The following is a 16,445-nucleotide window of genomic DNA, read 5'->3' as shown; positions in this document are numbered from 1 at the left end:
TCGTGTAGAAATTATCCTGGCATGGATTCTGTCAATGCGAAGTTATTATTAAATAAAATAAAATTTATTATAAAAAAAAAAAAAAAAAAAAAAAAAAAAAAAAAAAAAAAAAAAAAAAAAAAAAAAAAAAAAAAAAAAAAAAAAAAAAAAAGAGTTGTAAATTGATCCAACCTATCTAGAAAGCAATTTGGAATTATGTCAAAAAGGTAATCAAACTGTGCATATCTTTTGGTCAAACAATGCCATTATTTGGTCTATATCCCAAAGATATCACAAAAAAGGAAATGAACCTACATTTACAAAAATATTTGTAAATATTTTACAAAAAATATTTGTAACAGCTCTCTATGTGTTGGCAAAGAATTGGAAATTGAGGGGATACTCAACAATTAAGGAATGGTTAAGCAAGTTGTGGTATATAAATACAAGGAAAGACTATTGTTTTATAAGAAATGGTGAGTAGCTAGATCTCAGAAAACCCTAGAAAAATTTATTTGAACTGACAGAGTGAAGTGAGCAGAACCAGAAGAACATTGTACACAGTAACAGAAACATTTTGCAATTATCAACTATGATTGATTGATTTGTTTTCAAAAATACAATGATCCAAGGCAATTTGAAAAGATTCATGATGGAAGATACTAATCATTTCCAGAGAAAAAACTATAGCATCTAAATGCAGATCAAAGCATACTCTTTTCACCTTTTTGTTTGTTTTCTTTTGTTTGTTCTTATCACTTTTCCATTTTGCTTTGTTGCTTCTTTCACAGCATAACTAATATGGAAATGTGTTTACATGGTTGCAAATATATAACCTATATGATATTGGGGAGGTGGCAATGGAGGAGAAGTGGTAGCAGTAATTTAAAACTCAAAATTTTATAAAAAATGAATGTTGAAAACTATCCTTACATGCAATTAGAAAAGATAAAATATTCCTTGTCTCCTCAAAACATGGCTAAATGTTTGAGGCCCACATTAGCTCTTGATCATCCCAAGAGTATGTTTCAGCCTTGGTGTTTCTTTTAATTTTTCCTTCCTCTGTTTTGCCTCTTTTATTAGGACTTAGGTACAAATTTTCTTTTTAATGATGGAAAGGAGTTAAATCAAATTACCTATTACATTGCATGTGATTTGAAATTCATGTGACTTTTCAGTTTTATAGTTGACCACCACCAGCAAACATTTCATGAAACTCTTTATGAGTATATGAGTATATCTCCAGTCTTGGTTGTGATGTTGTAAAAAAAAGGAAGTCACATAAATCTAAGAATACACACACAAAAATTCACTTTTTTGAGTTAATGGGATAGTTTACATAGATAAGCTTGTGGGGTTCATCCAAAATTAATTGAACCAATAACATTAGCAAAGTAGTGAGATAGGAAACAAACACAGAAATCTTCAACTTTTCTATGCATTGCCAATGATACCCACCAGGAAAAGATAAAAAAGCATATTTCAAACAAAATAGATTAAAATAAAGTATAAATATTTAGGACTTCACCTACCAAAACCCACAAATAAACTATATAAATACAAATATAAACTACTCTCTGTAGACAGATCTATATAATTGGAAAGGCATTAGTGTTTATAGTTAGACCATGGCAGTAAAATAAAAAAGATAATTGTACCCAAGTAAATTTATTTATTTAATTCTATGTCAATTAAAAAACAAAACAAACAAACAAACAAAAAAAAAGAATTACTTTGAGGAACTTATACTGAATAGTACTGAATATAGTTCTGAAAATAGTGCTGGAATGCACCTGGAAGACAAAAAACGTTAGTATTTTGAAGGGAAACAGTGAAATTAAAATTGAGAAGGAAGGGGTCATAGCAATATGAGATAAAAAAATAAATAATAATAGAATGTGGTAATCATCAAAACCAATTCTGATTAAAGTTTAAAAAGTAAATAATTGAATATTAGTTACATATATGCAAAAATAAATATAGTAACATAGTGCTTGATAAACCTAAAATTCACAAATATTAGTTTTTAAAGACTTAGCATTACACAAAATTGCCAGAAAAATTGGAAAGTAATCAGAAAGAAATTAGCTAGAAATTACCATATACAACAATAAGCTCTGAATAGACACATGATCTAGTTATTTTTAGTCACAACATTAACAAATTATAAGAATAATAAAAAAATACTTTTTTGTAATTATTGAAAGGAAAAAAATACATGTCTAGAAAAGAAAAAGATCAAATTGTACAAGGAGAAATAGACACTTTTATTACACCAAAACTGAAAATGTTTGAAAGAAAAAAATGGTTAAAATTAGAAATGAAACAATTAATTGAGGGAAAATCATTGCAGTACATTTTTTTCTGATAAAATTTATATTGAATATGTATAATAACATTTCTTCAATAATATATGGTTAAAGATATGAAAATATAATTCTCAAAAAAGTAGAAAGTAGATAAAACAAGTAAAAAAGTGCTCTAGATCACTATTAATTATTTTTGTTGCTGTTGTTGAGGCTTTTTCAGTCAGACATAAGCCCATTTGGTGTTTTCTTAGTAAAGATACTTAAGTAGATTGTTATTTCCTTTTCCAGTTCATTTTACAAATGAGGAACTCAGGCCAACAATTTTAATTGATCTGCTTAGGGTCATAGTGGCTGAGATGGAATCTGAATTCAGGAAAATTAATCTGAGTCACTTATGTGCAATTCTAAATTAAATTAACTCTGATGGTCCAACTTTCAATATTCAGATTGTCAGATGGACAAAAGGCAAAATGATAGTTATTAAATAGACTATAGTAAGACAGAAACACTGATATACTGCTGATTGAAGTATGAATTATTCCAAATGTTCTAGAAGACAATTTGATACTATACCATCACTCACTAAACTTTTCATATTCTATGATACAGAAAAAAGGAAAGGAAAAAAAAATAACAGCAATAACAACAGTACTACTAAGCTTATATACCAAAAAATAATAATAAAAAGAAAACAAGTAGCATCCACATTTCTTCATAGTGGCTCTTTTTATTATACAAAAAAAAAAAACCTAAATACTAATGGAATTTTAATTGAAGGATGACAGAACATATAGAATATTAATGTAATAAAAGTTTATTGTGATTAAAAAAAAAAAGGATTCAGAGACACTAGGAAAGATTTGCTTGAAATGATGCTGAGTGAAATGAACAATGATTTATGTAATGAGAGAAAACAAAACTTTTCCCCCTTTTTATTGCTTTATTTTATTTAATATTTTTATTAATATTTAGTACATATTTCTTTATGTGTCATTTGGGAGAAAAGTGAAAAACCATGAGGGAAAAAAAAAACACAAGAAAAAGAAAATTAAAAGTAAACATAACATGTGACAATTTACACTGTCTCCATAGCTCCTTCTCTGGATGCAGATAACATTTTCTTTCCAAAGTTTATTGGAATTGCCTTGGATCTTAGAATTTCTTTGAAGAACCAAGTCTTTCACAGTTGATCATTACACAATCTTGTTGTTATGTGCACATTATATCCCTGGTTCTACTTGTTTTGCTCGGAATTAGCTTCTGTAATTCTTTTCAGGTCTTTCTAAAATATGCTTGTTCATCATTTTTTTATACAATGATAATATTTCATTACTTTCATATACCATAACTTATTCGGCCATTCTTTGGTGGATGGGCATTTACTAATTTTCCAATTCTTTGTCATCACAAGAGGGGAATTTTGTCATATCTATCTACCTACCTATCTATCTATCTATCTACCTATCTATCTATCTATCTGTATTTCTGAGGCAACGTGGGGTTAAGTGATTTGCCAAGGATCACACAACTAATATGTATTATGTGTCTGAGAATGGATTTGAACTCAGGTGCTCCTGACTTCTGAGATGCTACTATATCCATTATGTTATCTAGCTGTCCTGAAAAAAGAACTTTGAAAAACTTAAGTATTCTGATGAATATGACTCAAGAAGTACTAAACTGAAGCATGTTCCACTGAAGGGTATGATGGTGTAGAAAAACATACAAATAAACATACACACACATATAATTGGATACAATATATGCACACGAATATATCTATATGCACATGTGTATAAATGCATATAAATGCACACACACACACACACACACACACATATAATTCAATTCAATAAACATTAAGTTTCTACTATATACCAGATACTGTGTTAAACACCCTAAGGAATCTTAAACAATCTAATAGGTGAAAAATTTACATTTCCTGAACCTTTATGAATCATTCCTTAACTAAGTAGAGTTCTTGATGCTAAGTGGACAGTTAATGTTCAAATACCAATCTTCTAAAAAGAAAAAAAAATGGCTTTAGAAGGATTTCAGCACTGTACCCTCGAGCTCTACAATCAGAAGGGAAGGGATGGTGAGAAAGTGAAGAAGGTATATCAAAAAACTGTCTCAATCAGCATGATAATGAGATTTCAGATAATCAGCTTCTCCTAAATGGAGAAATCAACCAAATCTGCTATTGGAAAGTACATACATACATGTACACATAGAGAGAAACCAAGACAGACAGAGGTAGAGAAAGAGAGACATTGGGCATGCCAAATATGGGTTTATTTTGCTTGACTATCTTTTTAAAAAAATGAATTTTTTTCTTTTCTTAAAAAAAAAAAATTCTCCCAATTGGATTGTAAGCTCTTGGAGAGCAGGGATTCATATTCTGATTCTTTCTCTCTTCCACAACCCATTAGGTTCTCAGTGCAGTTTTGTTGATTCATAGAAAATTTGAGTGTCGTGATCAGAGTCAGCAGCATGAGAGTAGGAGAAGGGAGTGGGAGTATGGCGACAGGTTCGTGGGAAGCTCTTCAGCGCCCTTTGAGCAAATTAAATCATTGTGCTCCTTTACTGGGTGCTTTCCTTGTTTCTCTAACTGTAGTTTGCTCTTTATTATTTTTATGAGGTTCAGTCAAAATCACTTTGTCCTTTTAATTCCTGCTAGTACCTGCTGGCTGTGTGGGTGGTGCTATTTCTGAGAGCACCAGCACTTGACTGCATCCGGAGATTTTGCTGCTTTTAAAAGCAATCAACAGGCAATGTGAGCACCCTGAGACAAGAGGGAGGTATAGCCTTTTTAGAAGGTCTTTTCTCTACATACCCAGCTGAATTACAAAGATTGCTCAGATTTTTTCCCCTCCCTCTCATTTTTCTATAAAAAAAAATGGATCTTCCCTTATAAGGAGTAAGATACAATCTTTAGTAGATATTGTTTGATTTAGCAGGAGTCATTCTAAGGCCAGATAAGTTCAGTAGATGAGTCAGCCCTATCCCCGGAGGACTTTCATATAGGAGCTGCAAAGGGGAAGGGATTTTCATCTTAGAAAATTTCACTCTTTTAGTTCCACTTTAGGGTAAGATTAAAGTATAACTTAAAATTAATTCTATCTGGGCTCCAAGAAGTATATTAGATAAAATTGTTGAGGTGAGATACTTTGTGGAGAAACATGGAAGGCTTTAATGAAGCTAATTAATGAAAGGAAATTAGGCAGTTTAACAAAGTAAGAAAAGAGAAAGAAAAATAAGGAAAAGTGAAAAAATTGAAGCTATATTCCCATTTAACCTTTCTGTAATTACTTACAATCTGGCTTTTATATACTACATTGAATTGTAAGGACTTATGTGATTTTCAGGTTATACTTTTAATTCTTAAAAGTCACGGATTATATACATTTCTTTCTTTTCTTTCTTCTTTCTTTTTTCATTCATTCATTCTTTCTTTTTCCTTCTTTTATCTATGTATCTCTCTATATATCTATCTTTATCTTTCTATTCTTCACATTACCTAGACAGTATCTTTCACACAGTAAAGGCTAAAACTGTTTGTTGTCTGATTCCAGACTTTATCCTTTGTACTATCAAGCATTGATTTATTTTACTAAACTGTGATCCCAAATTATCAACTATCTAATGGAAATTAACACTTGTTATTAATTTGTATAGTGGCTTAAATTCAATTTCTTTAAATCTAAATTCATCCCTAAAACCTCATTTCATTCCTAATATATTCAGCCACAGTCTATATTTTTTGCTTCTTCATCGTTTTTGTCCCCTTATTTAATCAGTCACAAAATTATACCATTTTTTCCTTTAGTAATATATTTGACATTTAGTCTTGTTTTTTTTCCCCATTTCCTGAGGCTTACTCTCCTGATTGGTAACTTCCTAGACACAATCACTATTTCCTTAGAGATCCAAGCTTTGCTAAACTCACTCTGAACTTTTCCAATCAACTCATCATCACTTCCCTTCCACCCTCCAATTTGCAACTCTCTTTGTTGTATTTTTATCCCTTATTAGAAAATAGGCTACTTAAAGGCCTATCTTATTTTCTTATATTTATATGCATAATATTTAACACAGTACTTGGCATTTTCTGATTCCTTCATAAATTTTCTATCAGTCTATTTAGTAAGTGAAAACTGCCCCAAAGATATATGAACACATATAAAATATCTATTAATTGATAATTAGAAGCAAATCTCTTTTATAGTGAAAGCTCCAAAAATCAAAATTCTCAAATATTGAACAAATCTCTCATCCCCATCAAATATTGCATTTGGAAAGAAACAAATAAGTTCCAAAAGGATTGAATGAATTTCATTCTCTCACCTTTCTACTTGATTATTGGAAGCCACAAAGCATCAATGTACTAAAAACAAAATTGCAAGCTCAAAGACCCCCTGGGTAATTTACACAATGGAATGCAAATTAGCTCCTGAAATAACAGTTAAAAGTTAGGTATATCAACATTGTCAAATGAGATATTTAGGGGGCAAGAAGAGAGAAGAATAGACCATTGCTTTTTATTAAGTGAAGTCACAACTCAATTTATTCTATTAAATTTCATCTCAAATAGAAGACATCTAGATTACAAACCATAGAAGGCTTAAAATCAAAGCCATAGTGATAGAAGAATGTGGGAATGCAAACTAGGGCAAATTATGAGCCTCTGGGCTCTGCAAGAACCCAGAACCTGGCTGTGCTTACACAGCACTGGAAGTCAGTCAGCAAAACTGCCCCAGAGAAAACTAAAGTGACTGTCACCCCTTTTTCTTAAGGGCAGATCTTAACCCTTAAAATGAGCAAAAAAGCAAAAAGATCATTACAGCTTTTAGGGAGAAAGAGAACAGGCCTCAAATGCTGAGAATCTTGAAAACAAATCAACTCCAGATGAAGCCCCAAATAGAGATAAGTATTGGTACCCCTTTCAAAAACCTCTATTGGAAGAATTCAAAAAGGATCTTAAAAAAATTTAGCAGCTAGGTAGCACAGTGGATAAAGCACTAGTCCTGAAGTCAAAAGTATCTGAGTTCAAATCTGGCCCCAGACACTTAACACTTCCTAGCTGTGCGACCCTGGGCAACACTTAACCCCAAGTGCAAGAGAAAGAGAAAGAGAGAGAGAGAGAGATGATCTTTCCTGAAAGATGATGTCTAGGCTCTTTTTACATCCTGATGTTCAGGTAGTCCAATGAATCTTAGATTGTCTCTCCTAGTTCTATTTTCCAGGACAGTTGCTTTTCCAATGAGATATTTTACATTTTTTCCCACTTTTTGGTTTTATTTGGTTGATTCTTGAAGTATCATTGATTCATTCACTTCCACTGGTTCAATTCTAATTTTAAGTGAATTATTTTCTTCAGGTCACTTCTTAAATCTTCTTTTTGCATTTTACCAATTGAACTTTTACATGAAGTGTTTTGTTCATTGCATATTTTTTTTCCATTTCACAAATTTTGTTTTTCATTGCATTTGATTCTTTTTCATATCTATATTATAAGGAGTTATATGCATTTTCCATTTCATCAAGTCTATTTTTAAGGAGTTTTCTTCAGATAATTTCTAGATTTCCTTTTCCATATCCTCTTGCAAAGATCTTATTTCCAGTGCGAGCAGCTCCACTATCTTTAGATAATCACCACCCAGAAAGTGGTGAATGGAAGGGACCAGACAGGTTAGCTGCTTGGTAGAGAGGGTTTGCTTGTATTTCTACAGATGGAGAAGGAATCAGGTGGCTGCTATCAAAACATGTTCACTTTGTCCATTGGAGAGAGATGTAGCAAACCCTTGAAACAAAGGAGAAGACCCAAGAAACAGTGGATGGTTCCATCCTTGATTGTGCCCACCGCTGAAAGAGCATAACAGTTATGGAAACTGACTCATGGACAGCAAAAATTGTTAATCAGACTAATGCAGGACTTCAAAACCCTCAGGAATCATTGGATTCTCTGAGACATAATGAGACAGTTGCAGGACTTGAAAATCTGCAGGAATCATTGGATTCCCTAACACAAAAAGAGACTATTGTAGGACTTCAAAAACTTGCAAGGATCATTGGATTCCCTAACACATAAAAAGACTGTTACAGGACTTCAAAACTTGCAGGGATCATTGGCTTTCCTGACATTTAAAGTAATGGACAATAGATTGGTTTTGGACTATGTCTTGGTTGCTGAAGGAAACATATGTGTGATTGTTATTTACATACCCTCCTTCTAGGACTTCAGGAAATTTTTTTTTTTACAATACCATGTTGATTCATATTGTTTGTTGCATGTACAATTCAGGTTTGCTACATCACACTGAGCCTGCACCAGCTGTGGGGAGAGTCATCACTACTAGCTTGTGCTTCATTGCTATGTGCTTGTGTGATACCTCCCATGCTGATGGGTTTGTGTATACCTGTTCCTAGTAAGAGGCTTCAGTCCAGAAACCTTATTAACAATATCTGGCTTGATTCCCCACTTCTCTTTGGTGTTTTTCATCTCCCTTCCTGAGAAGTCAGGGAGGGTATGATCACGTCCTTTTGGGTTCTCATCTCCCTGAGAACTCAGGGAGGATATGACCACCTGTGTTCTAAAACAAAAGAAAGGGGGAGATGTAGAGGGCTGAAACTCCAAAAAGGTATGCTTGAATCAGACAATCAAGGATTTAAGGCTAATTACCTATTCAATGCGAGACAATGACTCTATTAGCATATATTTGGATAAATGGCTCTTCTCTTGGTTGGTGCTTGCTGAATGTTTGGTGTTAAGATAATTTTAGGTAATGGTTAGATGGTGGAGGAAAAGGAGCCAGTGTGACTTGGCTGCAGGATGAGGAGAAGAGAGGCTGGTGACTCTAGACTCCAGAATCCAGGATTTTGCTTGTCTCCTTCCTTCACTTGTCCCCTTAAAGATCAATGACTTTAATTTATCCTGACTCTGGCTAACCCCAGAGCCTTCCAGGGAGGCAGCCCATACTCTACAGAATATGATATTCTGGGCCAGGGCACGTGGGAAGAAGTGACAATGTTAAGATTGAAACCAAGAATCACTTGCCCAGAAAAATTGAGTATAAACTTCCAGGAGAAAACCAGATATATAATAAAACAAAGGACTTTAAAGCATTCTTAATAAAAAAGACCAGAGCTTACCAGAACATTTGTCTTTCAAATTGAATACACAAGAGAAGCTTGAAAAGATAACTAGGAAAGGGAATCTTAAGGTGTATATCCTGGAAGAAAATGAAAGGGACAGGTTGGATGGGATAAATTATCATTCACAAAAAAGGGAAGAAAAAAACTTTTACAGGGATAGCTAGATGATACAGTGGATAGCATTGAATTAAGGAGGACCTGATTTCAAATCCATTTTTCAGACATTTAATACTTACTAGTTGAGTGATTTTAGACAAGTCACTAAGTCACTTAACTCCAACAACCTCATAAAAAAAAAAAAAAAAGCTTTTAAAATGGAGGGGAAGGGAGGAGCTAAGGATGAGTGAGTGGCTTTACTTTCATCAGAATTGGCTCAAAGAGGGAATACCATATACATAAAATCTACCTTTACCCTACAGAAAAGTAGAGGGAAAGGAGATTTAAAAAAAAAAAAAAAAAAAAAAAAAAACAGTGGAGGAGGGGAGTACTTAAAGGGAAGCCAGATTAGAGGAGAGAATAATCAGAAGAAAAATGTGTTTGAAGAGAGACTGGATGTAAGGAAGTAAAGAATAAAAATCAACAATGTGTATGAGGGGACTTCTGGCCAAGATGGTGGAGAGGAGGCACACAGTTGCATAAGCTCTACGTTTTCTCTCAGAATCGATTTCATTACAAGCCTCTGAATTAATGCTTGACTGAAAAAAAAAAAAAACAAACAAAAACCACAAATCATTACCAAGAGAAGACATCCTTGAAATTCGCCAGAAAAGGTCTGTTTTTGCTTGAGGGCAGGGACAGTTTTAGATTGGGCACAGGATGAGGGCAGGCACTGGCAGTGAGAGCCTGGCAGGCAGCTCACAGCCGATCAGACTGGAGGGGGTGGGGTATGATTTCAACCGTCTCGGCAGGGAGAGCTTTACTACAGGATTAGATACTTTGCCCTGGCAGCAAGTCAGTAGCCCAGGAGAGAAGCTAAAAACATTGGGGGTGAAGAATACAGCCTGGAATAGCTGGAGTCTCTAGGGACCTGGCCACTCCTCCCCCACAGTGTCTCAGCATGCTCTCGGAGTCTCAGAGCGCAGGGGCAGCACAGTCCTGCTAGTGACTCACTGCTGCCCCCACAAACTGTAAAGGAAGTTCGGTAACACCACCCAGCCCCTCCCCCCAAAAAAGCAGATGCCATTTAGTTTGTTTTTTTCTTTTTTTCTTTGCTACTTTGTCTTTGAATCTACTCTGACAAAATGAGCAAAAAACTGAAAAGGACCTTAAACATTGACAGCTTCTATATCGATAGAGATCAGACTCTAAACCCTGAGGAGACTAAAAACAGACTGTCTCCAGGTGAATCCCCAAAGGAGGAGATCATCTGTTCCTCAGCACAGATGAACCTCATAGAAGAAATTAAAAAGGCTCTCATAAGAGAGCTAGAAGAAAAATGGGAAAAGGAGAGGGAGGCTTGGCAAGAGAGTCTGGAGAAGTCATCCCACTCATTTAAAGACAGAGTGGAAAAAGAAATTAAATCCTTGAAAAATAGGATTAATGAACTGGAAACAGAAAATAGCTCTCTAAAAAATAAAATTGGCGAAATGGAAAAAATAATCCATAGAACAAAAGAACTCAATTGGACAATTAGAAAAAGATTTAAAAAGTGAGTGAAGAAAATACTTCATTGAAAATCAGAATCGAACAAATGGAATTGAATGACTTGAGGAGACAAGAAGAATCAGTCAAGCAAATCCAAAAAAAAAAAAAAAATCAAACAATGGAAAAGTGTAATGGCCTGAGGCTTGAGATGATGCACTGAGGTCCCAAGCACATGAGGCTAAATAGTCACTGGACCATACTCTATTAATATATAAGCTTGGAGAAAGAATGGCCCCCGCCCACTCTTTGTGCAAGTCCTGATGTGTTGTATAGGAAATGACGATTTTGGTGGGTGGAGGCAGGGGAGGGGAAAAGGAAGGGGAAGGAGAAACTTTTGGCATTGCCATTGCCATGGTTTGCTCAGCTCAGATCTCTCTCTGTTAGCTGGCTTCCTGTCGCAACTGCCCATATTGCTATCACAATCTTAATTGCCTATATTTGCTATCACAATCCTTATTCACCTCTTCACTTCAATAAAGATTGAAGATTTTTTCCTTAACCTGAATTCCTGACTCAGGCTGATTTTAAATACGCAGTCATTACAATTGGCACTCAAGCGTGGGAACCAAGGACCCTACTTTCACTGAAGAAGTCTCCAGTGACTAGGAATTTAGGTGAGTATAAGACAAACAGGGAACTTATTTTCTTAAAGACAAAATTAATAACCTTTTTTTTTTTTTTTTGGCTGGAATGGGACAGATCCTAGGTAAAGATTCTCCACCCCCCACCCCAACCCCTTCACCCCCAGCCCCACCCAGGAGTGGTGCTATAGAAAGCCTGCTTAAGCTGATAGAAGATCAAGGGCTACTTGTAACTTGGGAACAGACAGTTAGACTTCTGGGTACATTAAAATGCACCTCCCTTTGGTTCTTAGAGGAATAGCAAATCTCTCTAGATAACTGGGCATTGGTTGGTCAACAGCTCTCCGCATATAACAATGAAAACGGTCCTCATTCAATTTTCATGGAGGCATTCTATTTATACAATATGATACAGTTGGCCTTAAGATACCCTATAAGTTGTAGGAGAAAAGGTAAAAATTCTAGGAATAGCCAAATGGGGAAACCTGAGATAAAGGAGGAAGACAAAGAACAGATTAATGGCCATATCCCCACAGGGCATGGAGACTTAAGTGAGGCTCAAGGGTGTGGTGAATCTGAGGCAGCTTCAGCCCCACCTAAGGAGCAAGTAATTGACTCTCCTCCATCAACTCCACCCTCTGGGATGGAGGGAGGAGGGATTGGGGGGGGGGGGGAATGACAGAACCAGCACCTCCCCCCCAGCATCCAGCTGCTCCTATGAGTAGATTGCAAAAGGGACTAATTAAGGCCAAAGAAGAAGGGAAAAATGTATCAGAATTTCAACACCACATTTTTCCTGTAATTCAACAGTTTAATTCTTCAGGTCAAGAAAGTAGAAGATACTCACCTTTTGATATAGAAATCCTCAAAGACCTGAAAAAAGCTTGCACTGTTTATGGGGCTACATCAGCTTATGTTAAGATGCTATTACAGAATTTGGCTTTTGAAATCTTGACCCCTAATGACTGGAAATCTATAGCAAGGATGTGCCTAGAACCTGGACAAAACTATTTGTGGCTTTCTGAATATAGTGAGCTTTGTAGGATACAAGCCCACCAAAATAGTCAAAGTGGAGGTCATACTACAATCACCTGTGACCTACTAACAGGTGTAGGTCCTTATGCAGATGTCGCAGTACAAATTAATTATTCTGTAGCAGCATATCAGCAAATTGCTGCTAATGCTATCAAAACGTGGGCTTCTCTCCACAATAAAGATGAAAAGGGTGGGGGGCCTTCACAAAAATAACACAAGGGCCAAATGAACCCTTTTCTGACTTTGTGGGATGTTTGCAGACAGCTATCACAAGAACAAATGGAGAAAATGCAATAACAGACATTTTGATAAGGCAACTTGCTAAGGAAAATGCTAATGAGGTTTGCAGAAGAATTATACTAGGACTGCACAAGGATGCTCCTTTAGAGGAGCTTATAAGACGCTGTGCCACAGTGGGCACAGATACCTTTTATAGCCAGGCTATGATGCAGACCTGCAAAAAATCCAAACATGGGAAGACAGAGTCCCTCCTGGCAAAGGACTTCCAGAGAGACTCGTAGATGCTTTCAGTGTGGAAAAGTAGGGCATCTGAAAGTTCAATGTTGGTATAGAGATAGAATGGGAAAACAGGGTGGGAAAACAAGACCCAATACCCCATGTCCAAAATGCAACAGAGGCTTCCATTGGGCCTCAGAATGTAGACAGATTCAGGGAAACAGGATGAGGGGCCCAGCCCCAGGGCCCAAAGCAAAAAACACGGCATGATGGCAATTAGGGTTAAAATTAGTACTTCGGTTTTTTTAAACAGGGCTGCCAACACTTTCACCAGTTCCTATCCAATGGAAAACTAATACACCAGTGTGGATAGAACAGTGGCCCTTAAGTAGTGATAAAATTCAGGCCTTATTAGATATAGTACAGGAGCAGCTTGAACAAGGGCATTTACAAACTTCTCTAAGTCCTTGGAATTCCCCAGTGTTCGTTGTAAAAAAGAAATCTGGAAAATGGAGGATGCTCACTGATTTAAGAAAAGTGAATGAACAGATGGAAACCATGGGAACTCTTCAGCCTGGGCTTCCATCTCCTACTCAATTGCCCAGAGAGTGGCCTCTTTGGGTCATCGATATTAAGGATTGTTTCTATTCTATTCCCCTGGATAAGGAGGCTATGAAAAGATTTGCCTTTTCAGTGCCCAGCATTAACTTAGCTGAGCCTTATAAAAGATATGAATGGACAGTTTTGCCACAGGGAATGAAAAACAGCCCCACTATGTGTCAAATGTATGTTGCTGCTGCTCTTGCTCCAATAAGAAAAGCATTTCCAAAAGTTATGCTATTACATTATGTGGATGATATATTGGAATGTGCATCTATTTAAAACCAGCAGTAAGCATCATATGTAATGGGGACAAACTGCAACCATTTCCAATAAGATCAGGAGTAAAACAAGGTTGCCCGTTATCACCATTACTATTTAATATTGTATTAGAAATGCTAGCTTTGGCAATAAGAGTTGAGAAAGTGATTAAAGGAATAAGAATAGGCAATGAGGAAACCAAATTATCACTCTTTGCTGATGATATGATGGTATACTTAGAGAACCCCAGAGACTCGACCAAAAAGTTATTAGAAACAATCCACACCTTCAGCAAAGTTGCAAGATATAAAATAAACCCACATAAGTCATCAGCATTCTTATATATCACTAACAAAACCCAACAGTTAGAGTTACAAAAAGAAATTCCATTTAAAGTAACTACTGATTGTATAAAATATTTAGGAATCTATCTGCCAAGGGAAAATCAGAAACTTTATGAGCAAAACTACAAAACACTTTCCACACAAATTAAATCTGATCTAACCAACTGGAAAAATATTAAATGCTCTTGGATTGGGCGAGCAAATATAATAAAGATGACAATACTACCTAAATTAATCTATTTATTTAGCACTATACCAATCAGACACCCAAAAAACTACTTTAATGACCTAGAAAATATAACAACAAAGTTCATATGGAAAAACAAAAGGTCAAGAATTTCAAGGGAATTAATGAAAAAAAAAATCAAATGAAGGTGGCCTAGCTGTACCAGATCTAAAATTATATTATAAAGTAGCAGTTACTAAAACCATCTGGTATTGGCTAAGAAATAGATAAGTTGATCACAGGAATAGGTTAGGTTCAAAGGGCAGAACAGCCAAGAACTTTAATAATATAGTGTTTGACAAACCCAAAGACACCAGTTTCTGGGATAAGAATGCATTATTTGACAAAAATTGCTGGGAAAATTGGAAATCAGTATGGCAGAAACTAGGCATTGACCCACATTTAACACCATACACCAAGATAAGGTCAAAATGGGTTCATGACCTAGGCATAAAGAATGAGATGATAAATAAATTGGAAGAGCATAGGATAGTTTATCTCGCAGACCCATGGAAGAGGGAGGAATTTATGACCAAAGAAAAACTAGAGATCACTATTGACCACAAAATAGAAAATTTTGATTATATCAAATTGAAAAGTTTTTGTACAAAGAAAACAAATGTAGACAAGATTAGAAGGGAAACAATAAACTGGGAAAACATTTTTACAATCAAAGGTTCTGATAAAGGCCTCATTTCCAAAATATATAGAGAATTGATTCTAATTCATAAGAAATCAAACCATTCTCCAATTGATAAATGGTCAAAGGATATGAACAGACAATTCTCAAATGGAGAAATTGAAACTATTTATAGACATATGAAAATATGCTCCAAATCATTATTAATCAGAGAAATGCAAATTAAGACAATTCTGAGATACCACTACACACCTGTCAGAATGGTGAGAATGATAGGGAAAGATAATGTGGAATGGTGGAGGGGATGTGGGAAAACAGGTACACTGATATACTGTTGGTGGAATTGTGAACACATCCAGCCATTCTGGAGAGCAATTTGGAACTATGCTCAACAAGTTATCAAACTGTGCATATCCTTTGATCCATCAGTGTTTCTACTGGGCTTATATGCCAAAGAGATACTAAAGAAAGAAAAGGGACCTGTGCCAAAATGTTTGTGGCAGCCCTGTTTGTAGTGGATAGAAGCTGGAAAATGAAAGGATGCCCATCAATTGGAGAATGGTTGAGTAAATTGTGTATATGAATATTATGGAATATTATTGTTCTGTAAGGTATGACCAGCAGGATGAACACAGAGAGGACTGGCGAGACTTACATGAACTGATGCTAAGTGAAACAAGCAGAACCAGGAGTTCATTATATACCTCAACAATGATACTGTTTGAGGATGTATTCTGATGGAAGTGGATGTTTTCGATAAAGAGAGCTAATTCAGTTTCAATTGATCAAAGATGGGCAGAAGCAGCTACACCCAAAGAAAGAACACTGGGAGATGAATATAAACTGCTTGCATTTTTGTTTTTCTTCCTGGATTATTTATACCTTCTGAATTCAATTCTCCCTGTGCAACAAGAAAACTGTTTGGTTCTGCACACATATATTGTATCCAGGATATACTATAACCTATTCAACATGTAAAGGATTGCTTGCCATCTGGGGGAGGCGATGGAGGGAGGGAGGGGAAAAATCGGAACAGAAGTGAATGCAAGAGATAACGCTGTAAAAAATTACCCTGGTATGAGTTCTCTTAATAAAAAGTTATTTTAAAAAAGAGGCTTTGAGAGAAGTTGAACTGGCTTTATCCAATGTGGTTGAAAGAGTCACTCCAAAACCCTTGGAAATATCAATTTTTGCCACACAAGAGGCACCCACAGC

This window comes from Antechinus flavipes, chromosome 3 (genome assembly GCF_016432865.1).
Source record: "Antechinus flavipes isolate AdamAnt ecotype Samford, QLD, Australia chromosome 3, AdamAnt_v2, whole genome shotgun sequence".
Taxonomy (NCBI): Eukaryota; Metazoa; Chordata; class Mammalia; order Dasyuromorphia; family Dasyuridae; genus Antechinus; species Antechinus flavipes.
The sequence above is the reverse complement of the archived record's forward strand: the minus strand, read 5'-3'. Positions refer to the sequence as shown.